We start from the raw sequence: 10,205 nt of genomic DNA, 5'->3' as shown, positions 1-10,205 counted from the left end.
ATAAATCGTCAAACAATATATATTATGTACGTGTAAATTAAAAAGTCATAGATCAAAGTCAATCTTAGGTTAGATCCAGGCTTGCACAAGCCTGGGATCCAGTGCTACATTTAATCAAATCGGAACCCAAAAGACCGTCTGCCAGACTTCAAGACACTGTGAGCTCATTCTGCGTAGATCGGACCACCAACAGCTAAAATAAAAAAAAAAAAATATAATTATAAAATGTAGGTAGATATTGTAACTTTGACTTTGCGGATGAACAACACCTCGGTCCCCCCCGTAACCATGAAGGCTGCAAAGTCTTCGAAACGTTAGGAGAAAACTAAAATATAAAAAACCGCGATAGAATCCGAAAAGTACTTTAATATTAAAGTCAATCTTTTAGGCACAATTCACGATAACCCTTCTGCACTTCATTCACTACGTAGCCGGACTTCATACAATCGCACGCTAGGGTTAAACAAATTAATTATTTACCGGGCCCATTAACACTGGCTTTGTCGAGTGCCCTCCAACTCTCCACTGGTCGCGGGTCGCAGCTGCCAATATTCTTTGGCCTATTAGACCTTATGTTTTATGAGGGCTAGAAAATTTTTGTTTCTAAGTCCGGTAACCTAGTCTTTGTAAGTATTGTAGTTGATGTTTATGTTTTGTGGGGCTGTTTGTGAGATATCCGGCTCTTGTTGCTAGTAGTAAATATTTTTATTGTGAGCTGAATAATGATAATCGCTCGTTAAAACTATAAAAACCTCATGTATTTCGTAAACAAATCCGCAGCTATCACTTAGTAACGCAAATAAATAATTGTATAGCACGATAGGTAGACTTTAGTCAGCCATTTTGCGAACGGCGCTACAGAGAGCAAGGTAATTAATTTGTGGAAACCTCTTCTAAAGTGGAAACGTGATAAAATTGTGCCTCAAGCTGAGATCTTTTGGCGGAGATTTAACAATTTAATTTGCTAAGAGATAGGACAACACAACACGATACGACGTCGTGTTTATGTGTATGAGCCCAAACGTATACGAAAATACGTCTTATAGTGACGTCAGCCGGTTGTAGAAACTAAGCAGTTTGATATTGTTAAAAAAGTATGTTATAGCCAGTGTAACTACTGGACATCATGACTTAACATCTCATGTCTCAGGATGGCGAGCGAAATGGAATACCAAACAATACTTTGTAATTCAAGATATTGGATATTGTATTTTTTTTATGGGCGATCGTATCGCTTACCATTCAATCTCGTGTCGCCATTAAAACCAATAAAAAAATTAAAACCTATGTTGGACTATAGAATAAGGGAAGGTGGCAGTAGATGAATATGATGATAAAAGTTGAATTAAAATATGGACGAAACCGTACGATGAGTTAGTTAAAGGAGTACATGTGTGTTTGCTAGTTGTAAGATATTTAAATCCACCCAAACAGCGACCATCCATAATAAAATCATCGGTTTAAAGCCCGTTATAGTAATAATAATAATAATAATAATAATATATGAGATAAGGGGCGAGTCTATCGCTATATCAAGCACAAATTTTAGACTCCGATCTTATACTGAATAGAAAAACCCAATATTTTTTTGCTCAGGGATCAAACCCAGGAACTCAGTATTAAAGTCTTATCACAACTACGCCACCGTCAGTCAGATTAGGCAAACAGTTAATACGTAAATAGACAATTATAATTACTTTTAATAGCTCTGTAATGGAAAAGATGATTACCTTCAATATGTGTACTGTAGTATGAAGGTTCTGAGACAAACCAGCAATTATTATGCCATATAAGTAACGGGTACAAATTTGCTACAGATATAAATAAAAATATGAATAATTTATTAGTCACGTAGGGGAACATAATTGCACTTATGATAGGTCAAGATACCAAAGTTACTTTTATAATTAAATGAAAAAAGAAAAAAAAACAACCTCTAATATGTTATACATAGATTCCGTCAATATGAACTCTACCACCATATAACTACGGACGTTTAGATTTAGTGCTAAAAGATAGGTAAAATTAAAAAAGCAAAGAATTCGCGAACTGAGAGGTACTAGGAGAAAATATATACCTATATTTAAATGAAATATTTTTTAGGTTGCGTAGCGATTTTCACCGGTGAGGGTAAATAGACCTGAACCTAGCTAACCTAGCTTTCACTAGCTACCTAAGTGTTACTTAAGTGTCTACTCAAAGAAAGAAAAAAAGAAACTCCGGACGTACATTTTTGTCATATTTTTTTTTTATTCTCATACGATAAGATTTTTATAATATTGTGTATTTCTATACAATGTTACTTTATTCTTATATATAAATATAATTCTTCACTACTAATATAAGTAGGTACTAACATTTGTCGAAATGTTTAAATACAATTTACTCCTGTTAATATGTGGTCCTTTAATCTTCATCGGGTTTAAGTTTCTTGAATTCTCTCTCAACATGTAAATCAACGGTCTATACTTAAATCAAACTTTTTGGAAAAATTATAAAAAATAGATTTCAAAACCCGCTATCTCTCGTAACTTGCGGCACTCCGAGCCCCGTATCGAGTGCCGATATATTATCGCGCGAATGTGGGCTACGCTAAATGGCGAATGAAAAACGCTCCTCGCTTTTAAAACGGGTAAATGTCACTAATTCCATTAAAAATTTTAGTTAGTTCTCACTAAAAGATAAATAAAAGGATTAAAACTTTAAAAAGGTAAGGAGAAAAAGTATTTTTTAAAACGTTAATTTTCGATATCTTAACCGCCAGACAGCTGTCGTCTCGTCAATTTAAATGTAGAGATGTGTTTATAACCGACTTAAAAAAAAGGAGAAAATTTGTTCATGTATTTATCTAGCTTAACTAGCAATTTTAATTACCGACTCCAGTTTGGTATCCGGTATATACCTGTTATGTGATTTTTTTTTTGTTTTGAGTGGTTTTTGAAAGTGGTTTAATTTTTTGTTAATTTTTTTATTATTAAACGAGCAAATAGCTCGCCTAAGGCCCTATTTTCTACGCCACACGTTATTTTTATTCAACAAAATCTCAATCAATAAACAGTAATTTTTATTTCATGTGCCCTAATGCTACTACTACTCTAAGAGACTCAGAAACATACTCACGCACACACCATATTCGTTCTAAACTAAATGATAAAAAAACAGTAAAGTATATCCGTGATTTATGAAAATATTAGTTATTCATGAATGATTGTTGGCACAATGTTAGCAGAGGTAACTCAAGCATATGATATCATTTATTAACGTCAAAATGGCTATATAATACAACATCAAATTCAAAGTAATTAACAAGTATTGAAAATAGAAAAAATACAAATATCATTAAAGTTAAACTATTTTTAAAGCGGCGATAGCCTAGTTGGGTGTGGAACGGACTGCCGAGACGAATGTCAGCAGGTTCAAATCCCAAGGGCACACACCTCTGACTTTTCTAAAATCATGTGTGTATTCTTTGTCAATTTATCGTTCGCTTTAACGGTGAAGGAAAACATCGTGAGGAAACCTGCACATCTGAGAAGTTCTCTATAGGAATTTCGAAGGTGTGTGAAGTCTACCAATCCGCACTAGGCCAGCGTGGTGGACTAAGGCCTAATCTCTCTCAGTAGTAGAGGAGGTCCGTGCTCAGCAGGGGGCCAGTATATAATACAGGGCTGATATTATTATAAACTATTTTTCGGATTTTATCACAGTTTTAATATTTTTAGTTTTCTCCCGACGTTTTAAAGACTTTTCAGCCTTCGTTGTCACGGGGGTACTGAAGTATAAAATATAAATAAAATCCGAAAAATAGTTTAATTCTAATGTCAAACATTCGCGTAAATATAAGAAATTATTACACAAATATCATTTTACTCATGCCTCGAAACCGTCACTCCACGGTTCACAACCCAAATATACAATATAAACAACAGAAATACCGCGAGAAATATTAAAAATGTTTTTGATCCTTCATAGTTTATACTTGAATGATTTTTAAAAAGCATAGACCCCATTCAGTTATGGTGTGAGAGAACAATTGCGCGGGAATTAATAGAGACTCATAGACAAAGGTGCACTCTATGGTTTGACGCCTGCGTATAGGGAGCCCCTATTACTATTAATTATTATTTGAAATGAAATCTGCTTCCTATGTGCTAAAGAACATAGGTCTTTCAATAGGGCTAGACTATGGCCGTTTTTTTCAGATTTCTAGCTCTTTGTTGTCCTAGACGAACTATTGTAATGGTAGCTTCCTATGTGATTTGCTGAGTGCAAATTATGTACATTATTAAGCGTCAATATCGTGTGGCATAGCAGACTTGTATTATCGCGTATCTAGAGCTAAGGATTGATTTACACATGTTTTGTCTTTTTTTATTTTAATTGCATGACGAAAAGAGTATCCGCCATTTTGAATAAACAATCCCAGCCGCTTTTTTCAGTCAGCACTGAGAAACAAACTTGTTATCACAGATTTACTCCGTCCTTAGATAAAAATGTCTATGAATAAGGAGGTATATTTTTAACACCTATAGCTAAGAAACAAATCCTTCATTTTAAAAATATATGAACGCTCTTTTACAGTAACTTTTGAGTGATGAAACACCGTGTATTTGAATTCTTATAGAAATAATCAGTAACAAATATATATATTTGTCTATTTTTTTTTAATTTACCGTAAAATACTATATTAGTAAGTGTGTTGTATTTTTATAATTTATTTCGAAAAATACTATTTTCCCTCAAAGAAGTGCTGGCAACCCTAATATTAGATAATGAATTTTCTTAGAAATAAATTATAAAAATAGCAGTCACCCTACATAAAACATGTAAAACATAAGTCTGTAGTAAAAACAATTATTTGTCATTTTATTTTTTTATGAAAAGGAAAAGTGTATCAGAAAACATGGCATTTTTCGATACACTTTTCCATTGTTATGAAGTTATTCTTGTAGCCTATATTGCAGCCTCCGCACACAAACTCCTTGCATTGCTTTGTAACGTTGTCGTATCCATACCTGAAATTATTTATATAATCTATATATAAAAACATTCACAGGAAATTGATAACCTCCTCCTTTTGTTGAAGTCGGTTTAAAATTAATCTCTATTTCCCTTGGTCATCGCATCACGCGTGAACGGGTGGAACAATTTCGCTAATTCTTTCTTCTTTGTGTTATTTATTGTCCGGAGAAGGTTCTTATGAAAGAAAAAATTAAGGAAGTAAAGCGGAATATTAGAAAATTCAACCAACTTATCGGCAATATTAATTTAACATACCTATCAGCTGTTTGAAATAACTGTCAGCTATTAACAGAATAAGTGCATCATAGAGCATTATAATAATAAACACTATGTTATTGAATATTTTTGTATGTATAATAGCAATTCGAATTCAATATTCTTAGTTAAGACAGAACAAAGTCTGTCGGGTCAGCTAGTTATATAATATTATTGCCCGCGACTGCTGCGTGAGATGTTTTTCCTACATAAAAGTCCCGCTTTATATTTTCCCGAAATAAAATGGAGTCTATATTTTAAGATCGTCCTGTAACAATACATCAGTGAAAACTGTATTAAATTCTATGCAGTAGTTTTTGTATGACGCATGTACAAACATACAGACAAAAACTACCTAAGACTATAATGTTACTTATTACTTGAAATATACATTTCTACGGTCCATATGGGCCATCTAATTAGCGCCCAAGGCGAGAAAAGATGCGAGAGTTTTTCTGTTTGTTTTTAGGTATTATATACTTACCTAATAAGTGTTCCAATACATCCTTCCGGTTGCGGCTGCAAACATATTATGTCAGGATCTAAAACACAGCTTTCAATGTAAGAACAGGTTATAATCAAAAAGATAATAAAAATATCAACTCTGTATAATATTATATTGAAGAACCCCCTTATTCATAGACGTAATCTATCTAAGGACGGAGCATTGATGTGATAACAAGTCTGTTTCTCAGCTTTGTTTATCTAACAGCCAACTAGATTCAAGTTGTATCTCAATATTAGCCAATCACAACGGCCCTATGTCTGTGCACTGCGAAGGCTGCCATGCCGTCAGCACTGAGAAACAGACTTGTTATCACAGCAATGCTCCGTCCATAGATAAATAACGTCTATGAATAAGGGAAGTGTTTAAACTTATACCATCCTCTTCATTCTTTATAGGAACCACGTGTGCTGGTTTACGAAACCACAGCTTATTGGTCTCTTCCATCCCAGCTCGAACCAAATGGTTCAGTATTACTTTTTTTTAAGTAATAGGGGGCATACGAACATACGGTTCACCTGTTGTAAGTGATCACCGTCGCCCATGAACATCTGCAATACCAGAGAGCATAGATATCTGCCGCACCAGTAAGCTGTGGAACAGTTTAGCAGCATACGTGTTCCTCCTTACAACTTGGGATCGAGCGGAGCGTGAAGACCGTCCAGGAATGTTTATCTCTTGGCGATCGACATGTTTTTGGGCATCTCTTCACTTACCATCAAGTCTGGTGAGGTCATTTGGCTTTGTCCCCTAACAAATATACTGTTCTACGGTAGACCCTGGTCGACTACTGAGAGGGTTTAGGTGTTAGTCCACGCTGGTCTTGCGGGTTGACAGACTTAAAATACCTTCGAAAGTCTTTTGGAGGATTCTTAGGTACGTAGGTCTCTCACAACGTTTCCGTCACCCATAATTATTATAGTATTATAAACAATTAATACACGACTGAATAAAAAATCGTCAAGGTACTTAATACTTATTAAAAATAATAACGCGTTCTATTCCTAAATAAAAACCTCTAATATAGGTAAAAAAACTATTCTACGATTAAGAAGTGTTACAAAAATGCGATACTTTAAAATACGGTTTATCAGTTAACAAGTATGCTATTAAGAATAAATCGCTAGCTCGGAATTACAAGGATCAATGTCACATTTTTTTACAAATTGAATCACATTACATGATTCTATGAATTTTTCATGAAATATCCGAACAAGCCCAAAAGATAAATAAACCATGAATTATAGTCTGTTAAATTTTTTACCAACATGAAAATTTTAAATCATATTTTTGCAACATAATAAAATTAAAATAGAACATTGTAATAGTGAGCCAGCAATTAAAAAAATACCTTGACTATACACAGCGCTGAAGAATACAATAAAAAATACATATTTTATCATAATGCACGTTTCTAGTAGTTTGCAGTTTGTAACAGATATATTGAATTCGCCGATTTCTCCATTAGATAAGGCGACTCCTGTCTCGAATCAAATTATATAGGTCACTAGTGTGTTATTAAAAAAAAAATCATAAATTCACGCTTAAATTCCTGAAAGAATAATGTTCAGTAGGCATTAAAAGGCGATAGCCTAGTTGCGAGATTCAAATCCCAAATCACTTCTGACTTTTCTAAAATTATATGTGTATTCCTTGTAAATTATCGCTTGCTTTAACGATGAAGGAAAACATCGCAAGGAAACTTGCATACCTGACAATTTCTGTATAGGAATATTGAGGGTATGTGAAGTCTACCATTTCACACTAGGCCAGTGTGGTGGACTAATGCCGCTACTTCTGAAAGGAATTACCTTCTCAGTAGTAGAGAAGACCCGTGCCCAGCAGTCGAACAGTATATAAATACAGGGCGTGGACGTATTCGAGAAGTTGGATAGGTGTCTACCCAGAGATTTTGCACCACGCCATTACTCCAAACTTGTTATTCAATAAGTGCGGTATCGATAAATCAATCTCAACTTTGAGTAGGATCTCGAGTGGACATTTACGCCCGTATTCAGAAATGTTATTTATCTAAGGACATAGCATTGCTGTGATATCAAGTCTGTTTCTCAGCTTTGTTTATCTGACAGCTTGCTGTTTGTTCAGCTTTGTTTATCTGATAGCCAACTAGATTCAAGTTGTATCTCAATATTAACCAATCACAAGGGCCCTATATCTACGCATTGCGAAGGCTTCCATGCCGTCAGCACTGAGAAACAGACTTGTTATCACAGCAATGCTCCGTCCTTAGATAAATAACGTCTATTAATAAGGGGGTTAATATATTGACCCATTTAATAATCAAAGCTTAAGCTGACGTTTAGGAGCTTGTTCTCAGCTGAGTAGGCATTGTTATATAAGCAAAAATCAACTATCGAAATCATATAGTGAATATAATTTGAGCTGATGTTAATATGGATTTATTAAATAGAAACTATCTTAACATACTTGGTCTTATTAATAATGAGTTATCAAAGTTTTATAAAGCCGTTATTAGAGTCTTGTAAAAAATGGTATTCATAATTGTTTAATAGCTTAAAACGCTCTATACGTCTCCGTTGAAGTGGCTTTAATTTATCGGGGCTATGAAATTTATAAACCCATTTTATGCATTCGATACCGAAAAAATGGTCGATATCGGTCAGCTATTTTGAGTTTGAAGTCTGTTTCTGATGTGCGATTAGACTTTCACAGTAACAGCTGCCATGACACTTGAGAGCGAAACAGAGATGTTTCTATTATCACGCCTTAGAACACAAGTTTGAGCATTTAATTCAAGCATATTATAAATAATGGCAATAAAATTAACGCCCCCGGGTGGGCTCGAACCACCAACCTTTCGGTTAACAGCCGAACGCGCTAGCCATTGCGCCACGGAGGCGATGCGGAACATTACCAAAAATTCCACTCGCAAACTTGCGAAAATACAAAATTCCTACTGTTTTATGGAGGCTGGTTTGCGAATTTATTTTTGCGTATTGAAGTAGTATTTTATGAATTTTCAAAGGAATTTACTTATCATACAGTACACACATTTTATCCCCAAGCAAGTGTAAGAAACGCTTTATGGTTGAATACGCTCGATAGTTTTAAAATCAAATTGTAACAAGACATTGAGAGTAATGTTCGAAGTGCGGTTTAAAATTTTAAAACGCATGCTCAATTTTAGAAATAAATGCTCGATTCTCGCATCACCTTAGTAACGCAAGCGGAGTTGCGAGCGACATACTAATAAATAAAACCGAGAATATATTTTTCTCTATATTTATTTCATGAAGTATTTATTTGAGTACAGAACAAAACTGCGTACATTCTTCCATTGTGAAGAAGTTATTCGCACCACCGTTGTTGCAACCCCCACACTCGTATTGAACGCATTTCTTTGCAGGGATGTCGTATCCATACCTGAAATAATTTTTAAACAATATAAAGACCATGATAGCCTAGTTGGGTGTGAAACGGACTGCCGAGACGAATGCCTGCAGGTTCAAATCCCAAGGGCACACACCTCTGACTTTTCTAAAAAATAATGTGTGTATTCTTTGTGAATTTATCGTTCGCTTTGATGGTGAAGGAAAACATCGTGAGGAAACCTGCACATCTGAGAAGTTCTCTATAGGAATTTCGAAGGTGTGTGAAGTCTACCAATCCGCACTAGGCCAGCATGGTGGACTAAGGCCTAATCCCTCTCAGTAGTAGAGGAGGCCCGTGCTCAGCAGTGGGCAAGTATATAATACAGGGCTGATATTATTATTATTATAAAGACCATAAAAACCAAACTAAGACCGTAGTTGTATTTCGTAAGCTGTACGACCCGACTCAGAGATCCCGGGTCTGACAATATCGGATTTTATAGCTCAGTACCAGCTCGGAGTGTTGAATTTAAACATGATATAGCGATAGGCTCGCCCCCTATTACAATCCTGGATTTGTAAATAGGCCGTATAGGCCGCAGCCTATGGACGGCAACCTCTTAGGGGCGGCAGGTTTCAGAGGACGCTCACTCGATTTGATTAATCATTCGTTTATTTAACTTTAGTGCCTTCTATAATACAAACAAATGGAAAATTATTAAGTATTTTAGAAACCTACATACATATATAAACCTACCTACATGGGGCGGCGGAAATAAAGTGACCTCATAAAAAATATTAATCCGACACTAATTACAATACATTATGGGACAGTGATAATAGAAAAGTGGATGATCTTTTCCAGAGATGGCGAACCAATGGCAAGCGTGCCAATGGTAGGATGTGACAAAATAATCCGGGCACGCAAGTAATATGTCTAAAATTGTATCTTTCTTTGGGCTTCTTTGAGTAATATTTCTAGTATATTTTTCATTGGGTTGCTTCACATCAAGTGCAGATTAGCCACTGTACCGATCCCCATAAAAAAACATTGTTGGGTCATAAAAAAA

General features: G+C 35.1%; 1 non-coding gene across 1 annotated transcript; it reads right to left on the bottom strand.

The window, feature by feature from the left end:
* Positions 1-8,590: 8,590 nt before the first annotated feature.
* Positions 8,591-8,663, bottom strand: Trnan-guu. The gene has a single exon. It is a non-coding gene; the product is annotated as a tRNA-Asn (tRNA).
* Positions 8,664-10,205: the final 1,542 nt, after the last annotated feature.

This window comes from Manduca sexta, chromosome 18 (genome assembly GCF_014839805.1).
Source record: "Manduca sexta isolate Smith_Timp_Sample1 chromosome 18, JHU_Msex_v1.0, whole genome shotgun sequence".
Taxonomy (NCBI): Eukaryota; Metazoa; Arthropoda; class Insecta; order Lepidoptera; family Sphingidae; genus Manduca; species Manduca sexta.
This window is presented reverse-complemented; position numbering and strand designations above follow the sequence as displayed.